The sequence below is a fragment of the Aquila chrysaetos genome, chromosome 2 (genome assembly GCF_900496995.4).
Source record: "Aquila chrysaetos chrysaetos chromosome 2, bAquChr1.4, whole genome shotgun sequence".
NCBI classification, from domain to species: Eukaryota; Metazoa; Chordata; class Aves; order Accipitriformes; family Accipitridae; genus Aquila; species Aquila chrysaetos.
Window position 1 is genome coordinate 54,329,894 of NC_044005.1, and position 24,641 is coordinate 54,354,534.

Genomic DNA, 24,641 nt, shown 5'->3' on the forward strand with positions numbered 1-24,641 from the left:
CTGTCTGATCCTCTGCCCCATCCCACTGCGGGGGCGTGAGCGAGCAGCTGCGTGGGGCTGAGCTGCCCACCTGGGTTAATCCACATCACCCCAGCATCTCTGCTATAGAAGACAAGTTACTCTATATATCAAAGCATGATTTCAATCCATTTCTTGTGTTGGAACTCTTTACTATTAGTTGTCTGTTAATTCACTGTTTGATTTTGGGACACGTCTATACCATTCTATTTGGATAGCTCAACTAATTAAAACTGATTGACGATATTGCTTCAGAACATGAGGAGTCTTCTGGTACTAGCTGGGGGCAAACAAACAATTTGGAACAACAGTAATAATAATGACACTTGTTCCTTGAAGTAGCTCATTCTCCAGAAAGCATGCTAATTGGAAATTAATTTTTTCCTTTTCAATGTTAAATATTTCTGATTTTGTTTGTTCTGCCACGTATAGACACTCAGTATGCTGCATTTTTTTCAGGCTTAAAAGGAAGTATTTGTGGTATTGATAATTCTGTCTTTAAGGCTGAGTTTCCTGAACAGCTTTTATTGATCTTAGACACAGACAAAGACAGGAAAATTCCTTGTAAGTTTTTGATTCCTTTTAAATTCTTGATTCAATGATCACTGAGCACAACAACAGTTCTCCCATGTCATCTGCTGATAGACCACATATTATAGACCCAAGCTATTTATTATGCCTTGGAGTTTACAGTCCCAGTACTCAGACCCATAAATGCAGAGTTTTTGAACTCAGACTATCCATTTGCAAGTAAAAAACCATCCCAGCAATAAAAAAATGTAAAATCAGAAATTCAAACTAGATTTCCAGCAAGTGCAAATAACTACAGTTATTTCTTTCCTAAGACAGTTCTAACAATGTATTTAGAAGTTGTCCAATGGCAGATACCAGATAGTAATTTTAAAGAAGTCTTCTACTTTAAAGGAGCAGTCTAAATATAAAGTGACTCAGAATTTTTCAATACCATTTAGTTGGCTTTGGTATGCCATTTTTTGGAGTCATGTAGTTCGAGATACTTGAAAGGAGTCTGTATTCATGGGAAAAGATGTTCAACACTATTTGATGAACAAGTTTCCTTTAAGGTGTATCTAGAAAAGAAGTATTGAAATCTGAAATTCTTAGTGGATTGCTTTAAGGAAGCCTTACACTTGCCAAAAGGAATGGAAAAATTAAGAAAATCCATTCCCAGAACTTTCCATCTTTTCTTTAAGATGAATAAGGAGCTCCTGTTCCCAGTTCTTCAAAATCTCTTTGGATTAACTGTGATGTAAATGAGATCAAAACAGGATTTTCTAGCTATAATAGTTATACAGAGCTGCCTATAAGCTAACTTGAAGAATTCAGCCATGTGAGAGAAACCTGAAAAACTCCAAAATCCTGAGGTGAACCTTACTGTAGGTGGTTCTGGCAAAGTTAAAAACTGCCTTCATGCCTAGAAAATCTACCCTCAAAGGGACAGTCTCTTTCAGAAATGCTTATCAAGGATGTTACTGGGCCTTATTCTCATCTGACCTGAATGACCAGCTTGTAAAAATGCAAATAAGTCCACAGAAAACCATGGGTACAGAATCAAGCTGTAGATCAGGATTAACTCCATCCACTGAAGTCACAAGTTTTAAAGCAGTGAAGATCAGTCAAGCACATGTGCCACGTTGCCCACCGCCGACAGCTTTCCGAGTGCTTAGCCCTCTTTCTGAATGCTTTCAAAATGCCCTGCCACTTGCAGATAAAAGTTTTCTTATAAATCGGAACAGTGATGGGGTGTTACTGCTACTCTAACATCTCAGGAGGCCAGTTCTCACACTACATTGTACGCTGTGCTTGCAATGTACTGGACGTCCTGTCAGCACATTCCAGTAATCTGGTGGCACAGCCAAAACTGGGAGAGAAAAGAAATCGTAGTTATCAAAACAGGCAACAATATGAATCTGTTAGTTAACTTATGGCTCAAGATGTTTCTAGACAGGAATGCTGGCACCAGTTCCCTAAAAACTAGTGTAGCTCTGCCAATGCTGTGCAAGTGGTGCATGAAATTTTAGTGTGAGGGCTGTTCAAAGTAAGCTTTTGATTCAGGATTAGGAACAGTGAATGCTAAGCCATGGGACACCCCTGCAGTGTGCTCTACTCCACGCTCAGAAATACACTCCAGTTAAATAGAGGTCTGGGTCAAGAAAACATGGCCTACATGATGTCATCTCTTTCTGAGATGATCTTGAAATGACCTTGTTTCTTTGAGGCGAGGGTGAATATGTCTTTTCTCAATGACACACTGTACCTACCTTTGCGCTCCTATTGCCAAGCTGGCTGGGCTGCGCTCAGTTTCCGTGCAGGCTGAAAGCAACAATAGCAAGTAAAGTCTTACAGTTTCAAGACACGTCTCCCCATGAGGCATCTTCCAGAAAGAAAATCTCAGCCTACAGAAAGGAAGGCCTTATATCAAGAGTCTGATTCATTTCAGCAAACTTCATGTTATAATTCGATGCTCTCCCCTCGCATTATCTCCAGCTGCTCAGCAAAACTGTTGTAAGTAGGGTATGCAGTGATTTTGGATGCTGGCAAAATATTGCCCTGGAGACCAAATACAAGAATCTCTTTTTTTTTAATTTTCTGATTCAAAGCGCATCTCAAAGTTTTTCTGGCTCTTTCTATGTAGGAGCTTAACACAGACTTTCTCTGCTAAGGCTGTTTTATTTTTACAGGCACAATGAAGATTTCTTTGCTTATGGGTGGAAAAAGGAGGCATTCCAAAATGTTTACCGAAGAATAGCTGTTTACAAAACTAGCATCTTGCTTTTTGTCTTGGGTAACTTAGCATCCATAAATGGCAAGAAGATTGTTCTGGTACTTCAAGTCCCTCTGCATTATTCATTAGGGAAGCTCGAGCTGAATAACTTTCTCTGGGACAAAGCTGTTGCTAAGCTTAAAGTTTGGGAGATCTAGTAATGCAATTTTGCTTATCCTTCTCCCCAGGAAACTCTTCCACTCACACGATGTGAGGATACCGTGACTTGGCAAAACCATGCTTTGTGCCACTTCCTGGATACTGGAGAACAGCACAACTATGTGAAATGAAGAGAAGATTTATTAACCCTGACACTTCAGCAATGAATCAAAATGAGAGGAAGAGGAGGCAGAGAGAGGGAAAGAAAGGGGGGATAAAACTAGTTCCTCATGGCATCCTACATATATTATGACATGGCTTTTCCCAAAATGAGCAAGAAGAGAAAGCCACACGTATATGTAGGTTTTGTAACATATATACCGGCTTGAATGACAAATGTAATTTCACCTCTGCCAAATAAAAGTCCATCTTCTATTTGTCTTATTATAGGGTAAGCCACAACATTCAAGATGTCCATTTCAGTCACTTGTCTACAGAGTGACTGAGTGTACGGTTTCCTCCGTTGCAATTTCACTTTAAGGAAATGGGGATTTCATTTTTGGATGGCAAAAGAAACCTTCTGTGTTCTGAAAGAGTGGAAAGGACTGAGGTTCAAAGCTGAACTACAGCTTTTGCTGATGGTTAGCTTTTGGTCACAGTGTTAGCAGCGTGATCATGAGAGCACACTCTCCTAGCACAGAGGCTTTGGCAAGGGATGAAGGGTGAACTCAGCTGGGGAGGCATACAAGAAAGGTGAAAGGAAAAAAAGAATCTGGAAACCGATCTGCAAGTAAGACATGTTGCAGAAGCTTAAAGCATTTATGCAAGATTATAAAAAGTAGAACAAGACTCTCTGTCCCTGTGCATCAGTCCTTCAAGAAATTCCTAGACATGTATAGAAGTAGAAGAAGAAACAGTCTGAAATTAAGTCCAGCGCCACTGTATTGAAAGAAAGCACGCTAAACAGGGAGTTAATTTGGCTGCAGTGATATGGAACATTTGCCAAAGTACTATTCTGGTGCATTTTTCTCAGCTCTGACTCTCCAAGGGTGTTCTACCTCCCTTCTAACTTAAACTGCAACTCTGAGAAATGACTTGTTGTTTCAAAATCTCCCTTCAAAGGTTAGAGACTCTTGGAAATGTATTTATTCTGCCATTCTCAGCAGAAAAATCACAGGCTGAATGAGCACAAGGACTACCTGTCGATGCCTAGAAATGGTTCCTCTGTGGCTGTGTGGAGATCTGCTGGCAGGTTGTCAGGAAGAAAGCTTGCACGACGTCCCCTTCCTAGGCTGCTTCCGCAGATAAAGCTCTCAGATGTGCTTGCAGTGGTGTCAGTCCGGGACTGGACTAGTCCGTGAGCAATGCCTTCGGAGATCAGAGGAACTCATGCTCATAATACTACTCAGACGTACCTTTTATGAGAATTACATATGCCATAACATCCTTTAAAAACCAAATATTTCAAAATCCTTGGTTGTCTGATTCTTATAACATTATGATGTATTTTTGTTTTCTCATCTGCTTCTTAGCCCACCTCCCGTTAATTTTCCCATGGATCTTGTGGGAAACAGCTTATGAGGTTCTGATGGGACATGAAACTAATCTTTTTCAGTCAGATATCTTCCAATATAGCTACTATTTTTCATACAAACACTTTCATGCAGCTAACTCATATTTGCAGAATAGTATGCACTTACATACACCACATAGGTTGAAATAGCAACTTATTATTTTCATTTATTTTTGGGCTCAGTGCTGGTAAGCTAAAACTAAACCCTTTCGTACTAGAAGAATATTTCAATAATTGCAGTTTTCTATCTTACAGTGGGTATGAAATTATTAATTATTTTAGCTTTATTGAACACAGAAGATGTGCAAGTTCTCTGTCAATGATATTATAATTGACATTACAGTTTGAAAGAAAGCATTGATATAATAGTGAGAAATTAACAAACTAACTCTGAACAGCAGGTAACTTTGAATCCTGTGTTAACTTATCTCTGTTTATAGCCACTGACTTCCCTTACAGCACAGTGCAATTCTCAGTACAGTGTGATTTTTATATTCAGTCGTCATACAAGTTGCCTACAGTATGTTCCCATTTATCTTAAGTATCCACATGTTCCTAACATGTAACCATATGCTGAGTGCCTTCACGGCTGATTGTATGAAAATAGGTGTGTTGCAGGAATGCAGTGTGCACTTAGGTATCTTTATTTTGGGAAGTACGTTTTGCATTCAGTACTGCACATTGTGCATTTCAGCTCAATGTCTGCAATTCATGGGCATTTCTTAAAAAAGCTGTTTGTTAAATAATCCATCCATAGGCATTTGTTTTATTGATTATAAGTGGCAGTAAGTAATTACCAGTAGTACACAGCTAGTAGAATGCATATATAATCAATTCAGAAGAACTTTAAAACATATATTTTGTCTTCTAGGCTCACAATGACCTAAGAAAACTGGTCATGACATGTGAATTTAAGGATCATACTGAGAGCACTGAAAACCCAGCATTCGAAGGACAATGGGTTACTCTTGTCCAGCCCAGCTGGGACCATTATTCTAGCATAGCTTAAAAACAGACTTGACAGTCATCACCAAAGGGCCCAAAGTCAGAATTCGTGCGTTTGGCCTCCCCCAACTCTATACAAACCGTGATGTCACTAAGGAGTGGGGGAAAAGAGTTGTTTGTGTAGGACTGCTTCTAAACAGAACGCTTTTCAAACTTTTCCATGCAGCATCAGCTGTTTTTTAATGATAATATTTTTATCTTCCACTAATCCACTTAAGGCAAGACATAACATTCTTGTTCTGTTATTTTACTGGAATTCTTATTTGTTCTAATTTATTTTGATGTCCCCACATCACTTCTTTAATCCAATTTCAGTCTGAACGGCAGCGCAGTAACTGGTTTATAGTCATGGAAGTGGCTTGTGCCAAATTAGAAAAAGCACATTGTTGTTATTTTTGCAAAGCTGAACTTGTTAAGGAAATTACAGGGGTAATGCTATGACAAAATCAACCACTGAACCATCATTCTTCTAGGTCCAATACTAAGACACTTTATATGGGCATACAAGGTCCAAAAACTGTTTAAAAACCTCAGCAGGAAAGAGCCAAGAGAAAATCAACATAGAGCAACAAAAATCCCTGAAGAGTGAGTTTGTATTTCCATGTGTCCTTTATAGGAAATTTCTTTTGTAAGAAGTTTTCAAAGCTTACAACAGACAAGGGATAGAGATGTTTTAACGTAGCAGGACTACAGCAGTGGCAGTCGTCCCTATTCATTAGTTTATTCTGGTTACCCTGTAACCCTCTAGTGTTCTTTTAGAAAGTGTGGATCATCCTAATCCACAAAGAGCAAGGTACTTTATCACACAGTTCCTTTGGAGACTAGAGCTCGCATTAAAGAGTTCAAGAAGGTTCATAAGGAGTGTTGGGTAGGATGAACATCACAAGAAGGGAATTTAGAAGATTACTGTGAGCTATTGAGCATACTGGGCATCTTGGACATACCTGTATTTTCCTTGATCTTAACTTCCAGGTGGGATGAGGACTTCCCCGAGTAGATGGAATTCCAGAAAAAACATACAGAGAAGCATGTCTGTAGAGCAGGGTCTAAAACACCGACAAGAATGATTTGTGAACAAAGAATAATGATGCCAGAATGGACAATTTAAAAAAAAAAAAAATTTTCTTTTGCCAAAACTAACAGTCCCTCATTTGAATAATGATTCATGGCATAAAAATGAGTGTGTATTGTTAGTTATAAACGATTACCTATAGCTTTCTTTTTCTATTGTTTACAGGAAGGGATTGCATATCTGAAATCTATATGTAAAAATATGTAATTACTCTGTACAGACATGAAATTTTAGGTTAGTTCTGGGAAAATCAGATCATATATTTTTTACACAAAGGACCTTAAGGAAAAATGGGGAGTAGAAGGGCAACTAAGAAAGGAAAGAGGCATAAAAATCCAAGAAAGAAGAGGAGCTAGGAAAGGAGCACTGCTGATGTTAATGAGAGCAGTTGGTAAGTCAGGAAGAGAGAAGGAGCACTAGTGCTTCTGAGCTTTGGTTTGTTAGAGACTTTAGGCAGCGAGAACTTGAGAGACTACCAGGTTGGGAAGTATCTAGGATTGAAGAAGAACTCCAGACACTGACATTGAGGTGAAAGCTGAAAAAGTAAAAGAAGATGGAGGTTAAAGCTGATGAGCTAAGTCAAGTTAAAGGTGACATTCTTAAGAAGCAACAGAGTAATGGACTACTGTTACGTGACAGGGAAAAGTGGGACGAGAGTCAAAGGTTAAGGGGAAATGTATAGGACTGTTGGGAAAAATCTGATACTGTACCTGTCTGCCATTTAATGGGAAACTATATTGCTCTGTTGGGAAATACATCATGAATAAACCACAAAAATACACCTTTTTTTAAAAAAAAAAAATAGTGATTCATTATATGTAAGAAAAAGATCACACTTTTATTATCCAGCTGCTTACCAGTAGCATAAACCTGGTTCCCATTATTTTTCATGTTCTCTTTTACCACTTTCCCCCTCTTCTTAAAGTGTTGCCATATGTTATACACCTTATTTTCCTGAAAAACTTATTACTGGAAATCCAGTGGCATATGTGTAATGTTAAATGCTGATGCCATTCTCTACCTAACGTGTAAATATATAGCTACTGACTGCTCTCAATGGGAGCTGCAAACTTGACTTTGGCTGCTTAGCATCTCTGAAAATCAAGTCACTCAGATGCCTGAACGTGGATTTAATCTTCTAACAGTGGACATTCTGGTAGCATTTTAAATATGTTGAAAAGTAACTTCCAAAATAGGAAATTTTAGGAAGATAAAGCAAAGATTAGATGAAATTTAGATCTTTGAATTCAGGGTGGCAACCCTTTCCCTGCCTAAACCACATAGGTGTCTGAGATACCATTTAAGCAATTAAGCTTTACATGTACTTGGATGGTGTTAGTGCATCTGCCCATAAACTGAGTGTCTAGATGCATATTTTCTGCCTGTGCACATTTTGGGGTTTACAAATCTGGTAAGAATCCCAGGCTAGAGCATGTTCAGTGGTTGTGAACGCCTTCTTACAGAAGCAGGGTCAAAGAGGAAAAATTGGTGGTGGTGCTGCTGTTACTCATTCTGCTACAAATAAAAACAGTAGGAAAGAGCTGTAGGCTCTGGTCTTCACTCCCTGAATTGTTAAGGCACTTTAGACAGGCATTGGACAAAGCCCAGAAATGATCCAGAGCACTGGGATTCCCTATTCCCAGCAGCACGCTCTAACCACCAAGCTCCCTCTTGTTTACTCTTCTTCTGGTCCCATGACTCTGTTAGTCCTGGATGCTCTTGGCCACATTTGAAAGAAACAGTTGGTGTTTGCTTTTACCATTGAAATATTACCTAGCTTTGCAGCTTCACAGATGTTGACTATTTGTTGATTTGCTGAAAGCCTTTAAAACCACCTCACTCGCTTCCCCTCTTCTCTTTTCAAAGTCTAAAGTTGGGCTGCTAAATTTACACAGTTTATGCACAGGATATGCGGAGGATTAAGAGTCTAAAAACCTGCAATCCATTCCAGGGGAAAAGGAGATGTTGAGCACCTTTGGAAATCAGAAAATATCAGGAATCTCAACATTCACATTGAGCTAGATTTAGTTTATGTGTCATTCAACCTATTGCTCCTGATTTTGCTCCCCCCCGGTCTAACTAGCTATGTGGCCCAAACGTGTACAAAGCACAAGTAATTATGCAATAATTAAAAAAAAATTAGGAACTCCTCTTCTGTTCCTCATTGGAAAGCTTCAAAATGAAAACTCAGCTGTAGCTGAGCTCCTGTAGACCCAGGAGCTTCAAACATGAATCTCTTCAGCTGAGTAGGATCCATTTAATTCTGGTCTGTTTTTTTACTTACCAAATGCAAGAATCATCTAGTGAGTTTGTTCATAGACTTGTTTTATTAGCAAATAATTCTTCTCTGTCTCAGTTGTTTACATTCCTATGTGGCCTGTTTTGTCAAAAGATATGCAACATTTGCCAAATGTCCTTCCTGGAATTTCATAATTGCACTCTGATTTGTTTCCTCTCATATGTCTAAGCATTTCTTTTCAATTTAAAAAAACAAAAAGCAAGGAGATGAACTAGGCTTAAAAGGGCTCGTTGGCATCAGCATCTATGTATTTTGGGGGTATCACGAAACCAAAACAACATGAGATTAGGTGGAGTCAGTTACATTATTGACCACTATATTTAGAAAGAAGTGAAGGAAGTGTCTCTCCTCTGCATTGTGTGGACTTCACCTGCAGAATCCATTACCACAGGAAATAGTTCCAGTCAAATATTATGGCTAAACTTTAAAAAAAGGATGTGTATAAGTATTGTCTAAGAATAACATCTGTTGTGACAAATGTTAAGAGTACTTCAATACACTGATCTCATTAAAAATCATCGTAAATAACATTTCACAGCTTGGGAGGAGTATGGTTTTGTTTTGCTTGCTGGGTTTTGTGCGAGTGAAGGACTGGCCAGCCTCAGGAGAGGTGCACAGAATCACAGGACGGCTGAGGGGGGAAAGGCCCCTTGGTGATCATCCAGTCCGACGTCGCTGCTTAGAGCAGGGCTGCCCAGAGCAGGCTGCCGCAGACTGCGTCCAGCTGGGTTTTGAACATCTCCGAGAATGGAGACTCCACAATGTCTCTGGGCAACCTGCGCCAGTGTTTGTTTTTTGTTTACCTCACTGTAAAAAAGGTGTTTCTTATGTTTAAACGGAATTTCCTGTGTTTCCGTTTGTGCCCGTTGCCTCTCGTCCTGTCAGTGGATACCACTGAGAAGGGCCTGGCTCCAACTTCTTCACTCGCCCGTCAGGTATCTATACATTTTGATGAGGTACTGCCGTGCAGGCCTCCTGCCACCTTTGCTTGATTTCCTGCTCATGGGAATGGACCACTCTTGAGCATAGAGGAGGTGATCCTTGAAATTATCCACCGCTCTCCTGGACCCCTCATCTCTTCAGGGCTGAATCCCATGGGATTCTTCTAAGCAGAGCCCAAAATCTGCTCTCCTGAACTCCATCCAGGGTTGTGATCCTGCTTTTTCCCTTGTGTTCTCCTCTCAGGATACTGAACTCTGCCATGTCATGGTCACTGCAGCCAAGGCTGGCCCAGCCTTGCCATTCCTGAAAAGTTCTTCCTTGTTTGTTAGTATGAGGTCCAGCATAACAGCTCCCCTCATCGTCTCCTCAGTTGCCTGTGTTAGGAAGTCTTCATCAATGCACTCCAGAAACCTCCTGGATCACTTGTGCCCTCCTGTGTTGTCCCTGCAACAGTCCCCCTTGTAGGGCCTGTGAACGTGAGGTTTCTTCCAGTTGTCCTCATCTACTTCTTCTTCCCGATCAGGTTGTAGCAGATACCCACCATGACCTCACCCCTCACCTGTCCACTAATCCTGATCCATAAGCTGTCACCTGGCTCATCATCTGGCCCTAGGCAGAGCTCCGTACATTTCTCCCGCTCTCATGTAAAGGGTGACTCTGCCTGCCACCCGCATCCCAGCCTGTCCCTCCTAAAGCACCGGTATCGATCCCTGGCAGTGCTCCGGTCATGTGAGCTATCCCACCACATCTCCCTGATGAGACTGCAGTCCTGTGACTGTACACAGATCTCAAATTCTTCCTGTTTGTTCCCCTTGCTGCATGCATTAGTGTACAGGAACTTCAGAGAAGCACCCAACAGTGCTGATTTCGCAGAAAAAGTGTGAGAGCTTCCCCAACTCTATCAGCACTTCTTTATTTGTGTGTTGACACTTGAGGCGGGCCCCCTTTGGACATTGTTAATTATGAGGTGTCTCCTGACCACATCAGCTGGCAGCCTTTGCTTTCCAACCCCATCCACCATTTCCTAACTTGATTGTGGGTCGTCATCATCATCCCCATCATTCCTAGTTTAAAGCTTTCCTCATCAGTTTGGCCAGCTTTTTGGCAAAAATGCTTTTGCCCCTCTTGGTCAGGTGGCTTCTATCTCTTCCTAGCAGTCTTCAGCCTTCAGAGAGAGTCCCACGGTCATAAAAATGGAATCTCTGCTGCCAACACTAGCTGTGCAACCAGTTGTTGTCCCACAGGATCCGTCTATTGCTCCTCAACTCTTTCTTCCTCACTGGTGGGATCAAGGAGACTTCTTAGGCCACTTTCATGTTTCTTGGGTTTTTTTCAAAAGATGAAATGACCTTTCTAGGAAAACAACATGCCATACCAGCCACTATTTGAAAGAACCAGACTGTGACTTATGAGGACAAACCAGACCATGTCACTTGAAAGAAACTGTGCTGTTATACTGCTTCAGGCCTCGTTGGTGGCTCCTGGCCGGCAGAACCGTGAAGGACATCACAGGCAGAAGTTACAGAACCACAACTATTTATTACCTCAGGAGAGAATCTTTTTCTCTTTTCTGCTTCCTGATATTTCAAAATCAGATGCTCTATTTCCTGTAAAAAGGAACATACACAGTTCTGCAAAGCTCTCATTGGTCCAGAGGGATTCACTGCAGCTATACAGCACAGTGATCCTTCTTCATGACTTTTGGTTAGTACCTCTGAAAGGTTTTTGGATAGGTAGAAAATAAATCAAATTATACAAGCAAAACTAGTAAAGCCTATGTCCCTTCTTCCCTCTGTCCCTTCTGCTGACACCTTGTTAAATCTTCCTTCTGTACTTTGAGTTCTTACTTCTGCATCTCACAACTCTTGTTAGTCCCTGCTACATCCCTTCATCCTTCCACAATACACACAACTTCCTCCTTTGTTTTCCTCCACTTCATGGCTTTGCCCTGGACATTGTCCCAATGGACAAAAATTATAAAAGGAGATGGTGAAAGCAGGAGTAGTCCTTGAAAATTCTTTCTTGGAATTTCACATTCCCACACCATTTGAGCGACATTCCACTGAATTTATGGATATTCTTTACAGCTGAAGACCTACAGATTTCAGCGAAAGGACTGCTCTGTTGTTTCCAAGCATGATGGATGGCTAGCTCCACTTGATCCCCTGCCCTTTGCACTCTAAAATCCATCTCCAGCATATGCCCCAGTTGCTTGTGCTCTCCAGAACCTGTAGTAGTGTCTGGAATAAATTTCTAAGAACATCATACCTGTGAGTTGGCTGGGCCATCAGCTAAATTTCCATGTTGAAATTTTGGGAAGGCAGGAAGGTAGCATGACTGGTTTTCTACCATACCTCTGTGTGATCCTAGTCTCTTCTCTTAGACAATCCCATCTGGAAACAATGACTGTGAGATTCCTTGGAAAGGGTCAAATCAAATCAAATCATTAAGTTTGGAAAACACCTCTAAGATCATCAAGTCCAACTGTCAACCCAACACCACCATGCCCACTAAACCATGTCCTGAAACTAAACCATGTCCTGAAAACATGGACAGTTCTGAAAACAGGGTCAGTGGAGGACACAAAAGAAAGGCAAACATGAAAGGAAGCTATAGCCAAAGACATTATCATATACAAAGAGGCTTAATATGCAGTGTGGATGAAGTCATAGAAAATAATTTAATTGACTTTATGCTTACAAAATAGACTTTTTGGGGCTTCTTTAGCCTAAATTGACTACACCTTCTTTAATTTTTGGTAAGCGGCAGAAAGCATTTATGTTTTAAAACCACTTTGAAGTGTGGGATTTTTTAGCCAGTATAGCCTGTCAGAAAGCTTTTGTATTGCACATTTTAATCCCTGAACATAAGGGGAGACTTTGTTACAAATGCTTGGTTTATTTGAACAGGAATCTGTAAAAAAATTTGACATGAAAATGACCCTACAAATCCTTCTTTACCAGTAAACCTTTTCTGTTGTTTCTAGTGTGCATTTTCTGAAAGTTCCCACTTTCTGTTTCCTACACTTTCCTATGTGCTCAAAACACAGGCTGGCAATTGGTGTGACTTCTTCTCTTGTCAGTCAGGCCTGGTGGTAATCTTGACAATTATGATGTGCGGAAAATTGAGATTTTTTTTTTCTGTTGTTATGAAATTTGCACTTTTTGCACCTATGAAGTATGAAGTCCAGGTGTTATTGACAATGTGGCATTCTTCCAAAGGCAGCTTTGGGAAAGCAATGCATTCTCTGTTAACCCTCAACCTGCTTACTTGGGGCCTTACTTACTTTTTCCTTACTTGGGAAAATATTTTAAGCAGAAATAAGGGTAGATTTCATTAGCAACAATGAACTTGAATTCTCTGAGGTCATGAAACCATGGAGGGATTGTTGAACAAGAGACAGAATCCTCATCCTGCAGTAACTGTGTGTGGTTTTGACCAATTCTTCTCAGGTCGTCGTCTTTTTTTTTTCCTTCCCCAAATCAATGTCATGCCCTAAATAAGTGCTTGCATGAGCCAAATGCTTTGTAAATGGTTAAATACCACAAAGCAATGAAGTAATCGACTACAATAATTTTGAAAAAGAGTCTAGGTATCATATTGATGTAAATCCAGGCTGTGGTAATCCAGTAAGAATTATGTTAACATAAATATAAAATTGCTTTTCAGACCCGTTCCCAGACCAGAGGAATGCTTAGCTGCTGATTTAGCCAGTTGTGGAATAGCCTGGTCAAGGTTGACAGATGGAAATACAGTTGGAGGAAACACCTAGGCTTGACTTATCTTTATATTTTCTGGCGCTCTGAGGGAAGGCAGAGCCAGAGCTAGTCCAGGACATCAAGAACACATTCATTCAACAGGAGCATAACACTGGAGGGAATCTCTTGGGATCAGTTTAAGTGCTTAGATAGAGGTGTCCTAGACTATCTTGGACATTTAAAGCATCCTTCCTGGTCTCCACCTGCCATCCCAGAAGGTTTCCTGCAGGTCATATGTCTTGTATGTTAGTTTCATGAGGATGTGTCAGATAGCGTAGCATGTCTACAATGGCATTTACTGCCTATGGTAGGGCAACTGAGTTGCTCCCCTGATGGCACGACATCCAGCTGAAGCTGCTATCAGACAGAATTCAGTTCCTAAATTGCCTTAGCCCCATTTAAAACTACCTAGATTTTCAGACTGTGTGCTAGAGATTATTCTGTGGTCCTGGTGGCTCATATAATGACAGAGAATGTAGACTTAAGTTATTCCTGATGAACGAATTAATTTTCAGCTCAAAAAAGTTAATTTTTTTATCTTGAAAGAAAAAGCCTTTCAGCCCAATTAACTTCTGACTGTTAGCACGAACAACTCTCTTGTCTTCCTGATGTTTACAGTCTTCTCAATGTGAGCATAAATATAGACAAGAAGATGACCTTTTCTGACCTTGTTTTGTTAGGCTAAGCAAAACTCATCTGGAGTCTTTTCATAGATGGTCTCTCCAACTTTCAGAGCATCCCAGGAGCCTTTTCTGAATCATGTCTGATCTCCTCTATCTTGAGCATGGCTGTCCACAGCTATGCAATTTCACCATGTCCTTGCAGATTGATGTTAACAAACTCCTAATTCACTCCAGAGTTGCATTAGCCTTTTTCATATCTTAAAACAGTATTCAGAGCCAAGCTTTTCTCTTCTGTCTTTTCTGGCACTATAGGTACAAGCGGTGAATGTTACCGACAAGGTGGGAACTGGGTTAGTTCTTTACAAAGACTGCAGAAGGAGTATGTGGGGACATAAAGAATCAGTACTCAGAAAGACTTTCCTAACTAATTTTATGCATTTTACATGTGTTAAATGAAATTCTATCTGGAGGCTTAGCACAGTAAAGTCAGTGACATTCAAAAGATATTTCTTTCTAGAATAATAATCTTTAGTGTGGCAATAAATGTAATTAAGTCCTTCCTCAAAGTTCCTTTTAATGACTTGCCTGTGTAACTTCAGGAAGTAGTTTCATCCATTTAATATTTCACAGTTAAGTTCAATTTAATATATTTTATTGAAATGATATAGCATTTAATTTTTTTAGGCTATCATAACAGCATTCTGGGAAACTTTTTCGACCACGTAATAATAATAAGCCTGATTTTCCCTCTGTAGTTCTGCTGTCTGCTCAGAGGATGTCTAAGGAGGTCACACATGGCAGAAAACTCTTGACACTTCTTTATCTTCATCTATTTCGAAGAGTAAAAGACCACAGGTACAAAGAGCTTTCAGACATCTGCCTGAAATCTTCCTTTTTACAAGAATGAAAAAACCCGAGGCAGCAACTACATGGTTTTCTGAATTGCCTTATGACAGCTCTAACTATAAGCAGTCTCTGTCAGTATGTCACACGTTCGGTTCACCTACCTCATTGGAAAGGCAACAGTGATGGCATTTGTATATTTAGATCTTACGTGGTTCAGGAGCAGTGTATACTCAATGGTTGACCATAATGCTCAATATTAGTCCTGTAGTGGACCACAGCTCTGAACTTTGCTATGCATTTTTGACAAAAATTGACTCCTGTTTGTACTGACCTTCAAGCAGCTTTTTGGCATGGAAATCAACATTGTTTATTCAGAAGCAGCTCTCTGGCTTGAAAGGGAAGCCTCAGCTATTTTTATAATTGTTGAGCTTGTATTTGTAAACAAATATTGATGTTCTGTCATGCAGATACTCTGAGCTGCTGAAACGCCAGTGTCACTTCTTGTACAGAACGCTCACAGCTATTCCCGCACTTACCCATGGGATTTATAGGCGTTGCTTTCTGACATATGAGTTTCAGAGTGGATAAAGCCACTGCAAATTGTCCTGTTCTATAATCTTCCTAAGACCCAAACAGAGAGAGTTTATTGACCTTTAAATGTATAGCAGATTAAAAAATCTGCCAGTGACCATAAAACTGATAAAGTATCATAAAATGTCATCTCGCGCCATAAAAAATGTGTCAGAGAGCAAATAAAAGCCTATTTGAAGTTGTGTACTTAGTCACCCATAAGAGATTTTCATGAACTTGTAATTTTTATGTATATATATCTTTTGGTGAACTTGATATGACAAGGGAATAAATTTAACCAAAATGTAGATGGAGAGATAAACTAATGAATGTATTCCTGCTATTTTTTTCGAGCAGATGCTATGTTCTTTCCTGTTTCTATTATTTTCTTGTTTTATATGTGAACTGTGTACTTGCACCTGGGGAAGTCAGTCTTATCAAAGTCTCCTCAGGCGACCCCGCCAGCTTTGAATGGAGACTTGCACTGATAGTGTTCATCTGGTCTAAGAAGGGTGCTCTGAAATTTGAAACTTTGCTGCCAAAAGCACAAGGTTTCTGTACACTTCATGCCATCTTGCCCATGGGAAATACACATCTTACAAAATTTATCCTGGTAGGGCTTAACTTCACTTGAGGTAACATAGGTATTTCTGAGAAACAGTCCTTTTTTCATTTTTGTGTAGATTCAGCTTACTTGCAACTATGCCTCTTTTTTTGTCATTCTCTGGCCTTGTTAGTAAGTGTACCTTTTTTATTATCTATAAACCTTGTTACTGAGAAGCAATGAAAAATCCTCCTGAGATAGATTACTAACTGAATGTAATAACATTGATTCCTGGAGAAAGATATGCTAGAATCTGCTAAATGGTAGGAATCAGTCCTTTAGTAGTATTGGACTCCTTACGAGACCTGAAAATTTTGGTGACTGAGGGAATATATTTAGATCTCCGCAAGTGATATCCAGAGAGATGCAATTTCTGTGGTTTGAAGACTACTTTCCCAGACCGCCTTCAGTTCTAACGCATAGATCTCAAGCATTCAAGCTGCAGCCTGTGTACTGCCCAACTTAAAATGTTTTGGTCTAGCTCACCTACAAAGACTTTGCAGACTCTGCATTTTCACGTACTTTTTTTAATTTAAAAAATGCTTTCCTAGACCTCATAGCTACAACGTATACATAAATTAAACCACTAAAAATGCAGGAGTCTTCACCAGCCTGAAACAGTGATTTGATAAACTCAGTCCCATATCAGCCTAGCTGTACAATGATGCTGTAAATGTCACAGTTTTTTTCCTGTGAAACCAGTTTCAGCACTGGATATAGAGAAGAGCATAGAAGGAAAATCTGTGAGTATAGTGGTTCACAAATGCTCTAGGGAAGAAAAAAGCACAGGGGAAAAAGGGAGGAAAAAGGGAGGAAAGAAGAGAAGAAGGGTGGGAGGAGAGGGAGACAGAGGCACTCTCCAGGCAAACTGCTTGTACTGAAGCACACCCTGTCCCCCATTGTCAGGTGATGACTATGAAACTCTGTTATTGCACAAATCATAAATAACTGCCATTTAAGTCATACAAAGTCTGCCTTTACTCCATCCAAACATCTCAGTTACATCTGTGGGACATTTACTGTAAGCCAAGGCAAGCCTACAGGTCAGAATTTATATTCCAGCTCACAGAATGCAGTTCTTTTCCTGAGTCATTTTGATATACCCATGTGGTAAGAAACATGAAAAGATGTCTTTGGTTTGGTTAAAAATGTTTAGCTTCTCTCTCTGCCAGTCCTTAGGTAATGTGAAAATTTTAATCTGCTCCAAATCCAGGCTATAATGAACTTATCTTTGCTCCAAATATAGGAAGATGATAAGTGCAAATAGTACATTTGCCCAAAGCAAGAGCTAGCTTGCATCACGAATTTCACTTGTTCAAATTAATTTAAGTCAGTTCCCACATGATCAGAATAAGCAGCCAGTGATATACCTGACTGTTTCAGCTTTATTGGCAGAACACAAAATCACTATGTAACTGTGAGGGACTGGAGTAATTCTGGGAATGTTCTTCAGCGTTCCCATTATGTACATACCAGTTCCCTACGGTATACAGCTGTAGCAGATATAGGCTGAATACTCTTGATGGATTGATGGAGGCAGCAGAAATGATAATTTCCTAAAGATAAGAGGGAATTAATATCTAAAGGAATGTTAAGAGATATACCTACTTTTAGCACCAGATATGCAAAGCTATACAGCAGAGTTCACTGAAAAGGAAGTAACGCAAATCAGTCCAGATTAAATTGACAAGAAGATACTCCATACAAATAACTGCTAGGCTAAATTACATAATTGCCAGGTCTCATCTTGAAATTTTCCTCTGCAATTTCTTTCTTCCTTCAACAGCCTGAAATGAATTTTACTCAGGAGGCAATAATTACAAATTGTTCTCCCATTGTGCATTACTTTTTTATCAATAAAAAGAGATAGACAGCCTCATTTTCTTTCTTTCTCCCTTTTCCCCAGAAATCAGAGAGCAAAGCAAAGCAAGACAAAGTAAAACAAGAAAAAGCGAAAGAAATCTTTAAATGAAATACACTTTTCATACAAAACTGATTTCTCCCTTCAGAATTTTTCAGATACCTTTTTACCTGTCCAAAAATGAGGATTTTTCTTCCCTATTATGTATTGAAATAATAGTTTTTAAAGTCAACCAATGCAGGTGATAAAGCTACCACACCCAAAGGCTGAATATACAAACATATTCAGTCTAATGAAGCAAAGATAAAGCTATCAGCATCATTAAATGACACCATCAAGATGAAGACGCATTCATTTTGTACAAGCTGCAATGTTCAGTATACGTGAAAAGGTGTGTAAATGAAGCATAACAATTGTAGTGTGACTTACAGTGATCCCAGATGCTAGAAATACATGTGGGTGAGTGTCTATTATTATCAAAAATAGTATTGCATGCTATTATGCCCCATTTCTAAAATTGTTTGTCTGGCAGATTTTCAGCTTTTCAGGACTCAGCTAGTGCTGAATATGACATAATGATTCTGCATTTCCTTCCATGTGAAGATTCTCCTGATATTAATACCCCCAACAGTTGAGGAAGTGCCTTCTTACACAAGTATACTTATAACACTAGGTTCATGCCTGGAAAACCAGTATCTTTCTAGGTTTTGGAAGGGAAAAACTAAAGGCACACTGGGGTGTGACCACCACAGTTTGCCTCTGAAGTCTGTATGCCATATTTAATTGTTTGAGAGACTATTGGCTAAGTATAAAATATTAGCTACTCCCTCCCTTTATCAGACCATTTTTCTTAATATTGAATTCTTCTTTTTTTTAGATTTATCACTTCAGCTATTGCACAGCTAGAGATACATGACGCCAGCACTGTACTGGTTTTCAGGCTTCTGAGGGGACTCCAGCCATAACTCTCAGGCTTTTGTGCAAAGGTGCATTTATAATTTTGGAAAGCTTTAAAGGCTCAGCCTCTAGGCTTAATATCCCCTTAGGAAATTGAAATACTTCTACCATATGGAAATAATTTCAGCTTGCCCACCTCCTCATTCACCGCACTGGCTTAAACCACTCAGCTACAGAAAGCTGCCAAGTCCAGTTATGAATCTTAGTCTCTACATGTGCTTTTTGCCAAAGATCAGCAGAAGACAAACCACACGGTGGGCCATAAACATTTGCTAAGAGGTGTCAGAATGCATCAGCTAACATGGGGCATATTGCCTCCCACGCAAGTGTCAAGTCCCAGGACCTTTTGCAAAATGCTGAATTATTATTCTCATTACCTGCCGACTTCTCCACTGACACAGCTAGTCACAAGAAAAAGGATTGAATTTTCAAAAGAAAACTTAAAAATTAACTGCCACCTACTTTTTTCTAATCTCTTGTTCTACCATAAGACACCAGGTTCCTGCCTGAATTCTGCCTCGCTGTCAGTGGAGAGACAGAGCGCAGTAGGAGATGTAGATATGGTCAGCACTGTGCCTACACGGCCATACCAAGCACAGAAAGAGGAGATGCTGAAAAAAATGTGAAGTGATGGAAGAGAGATTACCAGATTTGGAAACCAAATTTTGCTTCTATTTTGAATGATGTTTGGGCAGGTTTTAATGTCTTTGAAGGAATGGCTAGTTTTATGAACATCAGGGCAGAAGCGTTATTTAAAGGGGATGAGGATACAGGGACGATTAGGCTGTTGGTAAAATTAGGATCTCCCAAAGAGACAGGGCAACCCCAAGAGCAGGCAGAGAGACAGAAACAGAAGAAAGAGCAAAATGGATATTGAAGTTATCTTGATGCACGAGAAAGGTTAGGAAAGAATAATTAAAGGTGAAAAGAAAACAAAACCAAAACTATTCAGTAGCAAAGACTGGAGTGTTGTCTTGACCAAGTAGCCGTTGATAAGACTTTTGCTTTTGTGTTCAATAGGGATGTAAGTCTACCTCCCATCTCAGAGATGAGAAAAATCCTGACTTTGGGCCGAGAAGAAGCCAATGAAGAGATTTAAATAGGAGCCGCTTGTCCTGGTTTTGGCCGGGTTAAACCACGACACTGGGGAAGACTGGAGTAGCACACAAAAGGGTGAGACTTAGTAAGTGTCCTATGAATCACATCAGACTTGTTGACGGTGACTGGCTTCTTACATAGTTGCTAAAAGAAATGCAGCTTTGTACACAAGACAAAGGAAGCCACAGATATGGAGTGATTTTGGAAAACATGAATGATTTTTCAGGCAATGGGGAGGTTGTAGAAGTAATGAAACAAAATCCACGGGAGGCTGCTGGAGAAGAGGTGGCTGCAGCAAAAAGGAAGAGATAGTAAGAGCCAGAACGAGCTCAAGCAGAGAGGAGGAGTACAGGGACATGGACAAGCACAAAGCGGAAAGACACACTGGGGAGAGGAAAAAGAGCGAGAACATAAAAATGTCACCAAAACTGTAAACTGACCAGGACTAGGGGAGGAGGTTGGCATTCATTGCCAGGAAACAGAGGGAGACTGTTCGGGAAGGAGTTTGGTTTTCACAGCACCGTATTTCAGAGTTAGGGTGGTCAGAGAATGTAAACAGAGAAATTTGCAGATGTTTGTCTGAAGGAAGAACCACATACAGGACAGATACTTAAAAAAAAATGTGGTGAGCTGATTTGGGTAAAGGATGAAAGTGCAGTGGAAGAAGGGAAAAAGACTAGGAGCAAAGTTTTGCAAAGCTGAGGAATACAGAGGTGTTTCAGTGCATTTAGTAGGAACAGGTCAAAGCCTGCTGGAATGTGTGAAACCTACCAAAAGGAGATTAATTACTTTGTACTGGATACCATACTGCCACAGCTGGATCATTATTAATACAAGATGTAGGTAGTTCATCTTTGTGATACACATTTTTTATGCTACAGAGCACTGATGTAAGTACAGTGTAGGTGGAAAGGAGAAAGAAAGACACGTTGAGGGAGGATGCACCAAATAAATTAAAAATGGAAGACTTCTATGTAAGGTTATGTTACTGAAGGCTAATCATATTAAGGAAAGACCCGTTGAAGGTAAGAGAAACAACGATGGGCAGAGGAACCCCCTTAACCTCTTCAGTTCAAACAGGGTGCCCTGACCTGGCCATTCCCAGGGTTATTGAAAAAGGAGCAGACCATGGTCTCCAGGAGGAAACCCACCAAGGGGAGCCAAGGGAAACGCTGCAAACTGGCGAGAGTTACTGCCTCCAGGGGCACAGGGCTTCTTGTGGGGTGTAGGGAGCAGAGAATTGTGGGATTGGGTAAAACTTGCTATTAGACCTTTTAATGGGACTGTGGAAAGGTGCAAAGTAAGTTAAGGGGTGTTTAGGGGAAGGACCAAAGGAAAAGGGAGGGACCAGAGTGGGTCCAGGAGGACGAAGCATCTATCCTCTCTTTTTATTTAAAACCTCCTTCTAACTGTATTCTGCGTGGGTGTGCTTTCCAGTCTGAGAAATATTCTGTACGTATTGTAGAACCACTAACAAATGTCAGGTTCGACTGGCTGGTGAGTCGGACAAGAGGTCTGAGTACCAGCAGCTGGAGGGAGAAGGGGACCATGGGTCCGAGGGGGCCGTAGATCTGGGCGTCAGCAGCAGGAGAGGCTGTGAGCCTCAGGCCAGCCGCTACGGTCCCATATTGCATCTGCGCACGCCTAACTGCTAATGAAGTGCAAGCCAGGGCGGCCAACGAGCGGGGCGGGAGAGCTGACCACCAACCGTGGGGTGGGACCACCGTTAGGGGCCCAGAGGTGTGTGCCCAGCAGGAGCACGGGCTCAGCCACCCTCCTCCCTGCGCCTGGGGACGTGGGACTGCAGCCGGCTTGTGTTCCTGGGGCTGGGGCAGGAGGGACCCACCTGGGCCCTGTAGCCCACTAGATCCAACTACTTCTGCCTTATATCTCTCTAGCTATATATCTGCATACGTATTTATTTACGTGAACACATATATTTTTTATACTTACCTTTATATTTACATTTATTTTTATTTATTCCCTTCATCTGGATCCTGAATACTCATCTGAAAGTTGTTTTGCTTTTTTCAATTTATAAATGGTGCCTTGACGTCATTCTTGGAGACTCTGTAATTGTAAATATCTAACTTTGTATAGGCAAGGAGATGTTAGCAGGGGACTGGTTTGTTTTCCTGGCATGTCTCCAAACATCAGTGATTTAGAGTCAATGCTAGAAGAGCTGGCCTGAATAGAGGCCGATGGGATACAATAGAGTTCAGAACTTATTTTCATTTTAATAAAATGATGTTTTCAACATCTGGAACAATTCTAAACTCTCAGTCACAATATTATAATGCACAAAGCATTTAAACATCATAAAATTTCCCCTTAACACTTTGATTAATTGATGGTTGTCTTGAATCCGCTTGCACCAGAGTGAGTATAAATGGATTTAAGTGTTAAGAAAGCCACTGGTTTGGTTTAATAGTTGTGTTTCTTTAGCTGTGTGTCCCCATGGAATTGTTATACTTAAAGGGACTGCTAAATGTCACTTTGTGTGGTATTGGAGAACAACACTGGAAGTGTTTTTTATGTGTCAGGGATTGGAATGGATTAATACTTGTACGGTTGTAGCTCCAAGGATGTGTCAGAATAAGCTAATATTACACCCTACTAATTTACTAGAAGTGGCTGAACTAAATCCTGTCAAAATTAACAGGGTTTTCTTTTATGTAAATTTTAACAGATTCTGGATTAATCCCCCCCCCCCCCCCCATTATATTTGTTATAAACAAATGCCACCCACGCCTACATAGTATCTACATGTCTTTAAATCTCCTTGAATTTTTAAAAAGCTCCTTGGAAGATTGTGTAAAATGTGCTTGAATTGAAAAACAATAAAAGTTGAAGGACATACTAAAAATACAGCCTTGCTGCCTGGCCAACAAGCCCAGTGTATTGCATAAACCTTACAGCAGGGTAGCACAAGTGTCCCTAGTGATAAAATTCCTTATTTACAAATCCTGCATTACTCAGATATACCTGTATGCTTACATAGCATTTTAGGTAAGGATTTCTGTCACCCCTCCTAATCTTTTTAAGTAATAGTGGTAATGATAGCTATAACTAAGGTTGGCTAAGATATTCTGAATGCCTGAATTTAGTTGCTTACAATGTCACCATAATCATGGAAGCTGGAATTTTCCATGCTTGCTCCACATTTCAGGCTAAGTTTCTTTGGAAGTTTAGGAAACTCATTTTTGCCAGTTCTATGGTTAAGGGAGCACAGCAGAGAGTTTTAATAATGGTAAAAATAATTTCTGACTTTTTCTAGGAGGGTGTTATGCTGTTGTTGGATTCTGCGGTAGAAATTGAAGTTTGTACGATTTTTCAGTCCTAAGCTCAGAATTCACCCATTGGTTGTTAATAAATCTGTGTACATCAAAGGGTTTGTAACTGAGGAAAATTTTTGAACATTTAATTAAGGATATCAGGAAGTATGAGTCAGGTATTTTCTAGAGGATATAATTAAACAAATGCCCAAAAGCACTTCTGGAAGACTCAGAAATAGGAAGAACCAAGTTCTTTGTCAACATGGACAGACAGTTCATGTGTTTGATGGTGGAGAATAATAACTGCTGTTCAAGGAGGGTTACCTTGGTATGAAATTTAAATCAGGAAGGTTCAAGCTGTCTTTTATATGTATGTATGTATATGAAATGTGACCATGTCAGAAAAAAATTTCTTAGATATTGCAGTAATCTTTGGTAATATCAGTCTATAAAAAAAGATTGGAGCCTTATAACAACTATGAGCTCTTCCAGCCTTGGAAATAACAATTATTTAGAAACTCCTTCAGAAAAGTATAGTGAATGTACTATTGTAAAAGTATTGAATGTACTATTACAACTCCACACCCTAAACAAGTAATTAATATGTGAGATCTATGCAGATTATTTCAAAATTCTCCACAAACTTCCTAGAGATCTTTTTCACTTAAAATGTGTGTTTTCATACTTTAACCAAGGATGATTTATAGAATATTGCATCTTAAATCAATTTAACCTGAAGGAGAATGACCACATTATTAGCATGTTTTCATCAGTGTGTATCTTGATGGTGGAATCTATATACAATCTATATTTGCTATAAGCAAAAGCTGGTGGTGAGAAGTCTTGTGGAGTATTTGCTGATCTTCATCTGCTATGTAGGTATAACACAAGTGCTCTTATGACCCATAAACGGGTAGATAAAGCAGAAAGACACTCACCCAGCATCCATTAGTCATGATCCATATGGCAGTGAAGCAACGGAAGCCTGCCATTGAGAGGAGTGATGCCTTTGGTGGAACTGCATAGGAAATGCAGCTGATTGATTGCTATGGGCAAGTTCAGTTTTCAAGCTGGTGTGGAAATTGCAGCAAGATTGATTGGAGAAGGTTATGTTTATATCCTGAAGAATGGCTGAAAAAATGTTTCCTTGTTTAACTTCTTTTCCTCAGTTTCACATTCCAGCTTTTTCTGGAATGTTAGTACCAGTAAAATCCATGCATCCACATAATTTGTTGGGTCAGGAAATGATTCAGCTTATA

At 40.0% G+C, this 24,641-nt stretch overlaps 1 long non-coding RNA gene across 1 annotated transcript; it reads right to left on the bottom strand.

The window, feature by feature from the left end:
* Window positions 1-2,973: 2,973 nt before the first annotated feature.
* Window positions 2,974-24,641, bottom strand: LOC115338657. The gene is made up of 4 exons (XR_003922488.1): window positions 24,321-24,641; window positions 6,422-6,523; window positions 4,099-4,314; window positions 2,974-3,077 (listed from the first exon to the last, which is right to left on the bottom strand). It is a non-coding gene; the product is annotated as an uncharacterized LOC115338657 (long non-coding RNA).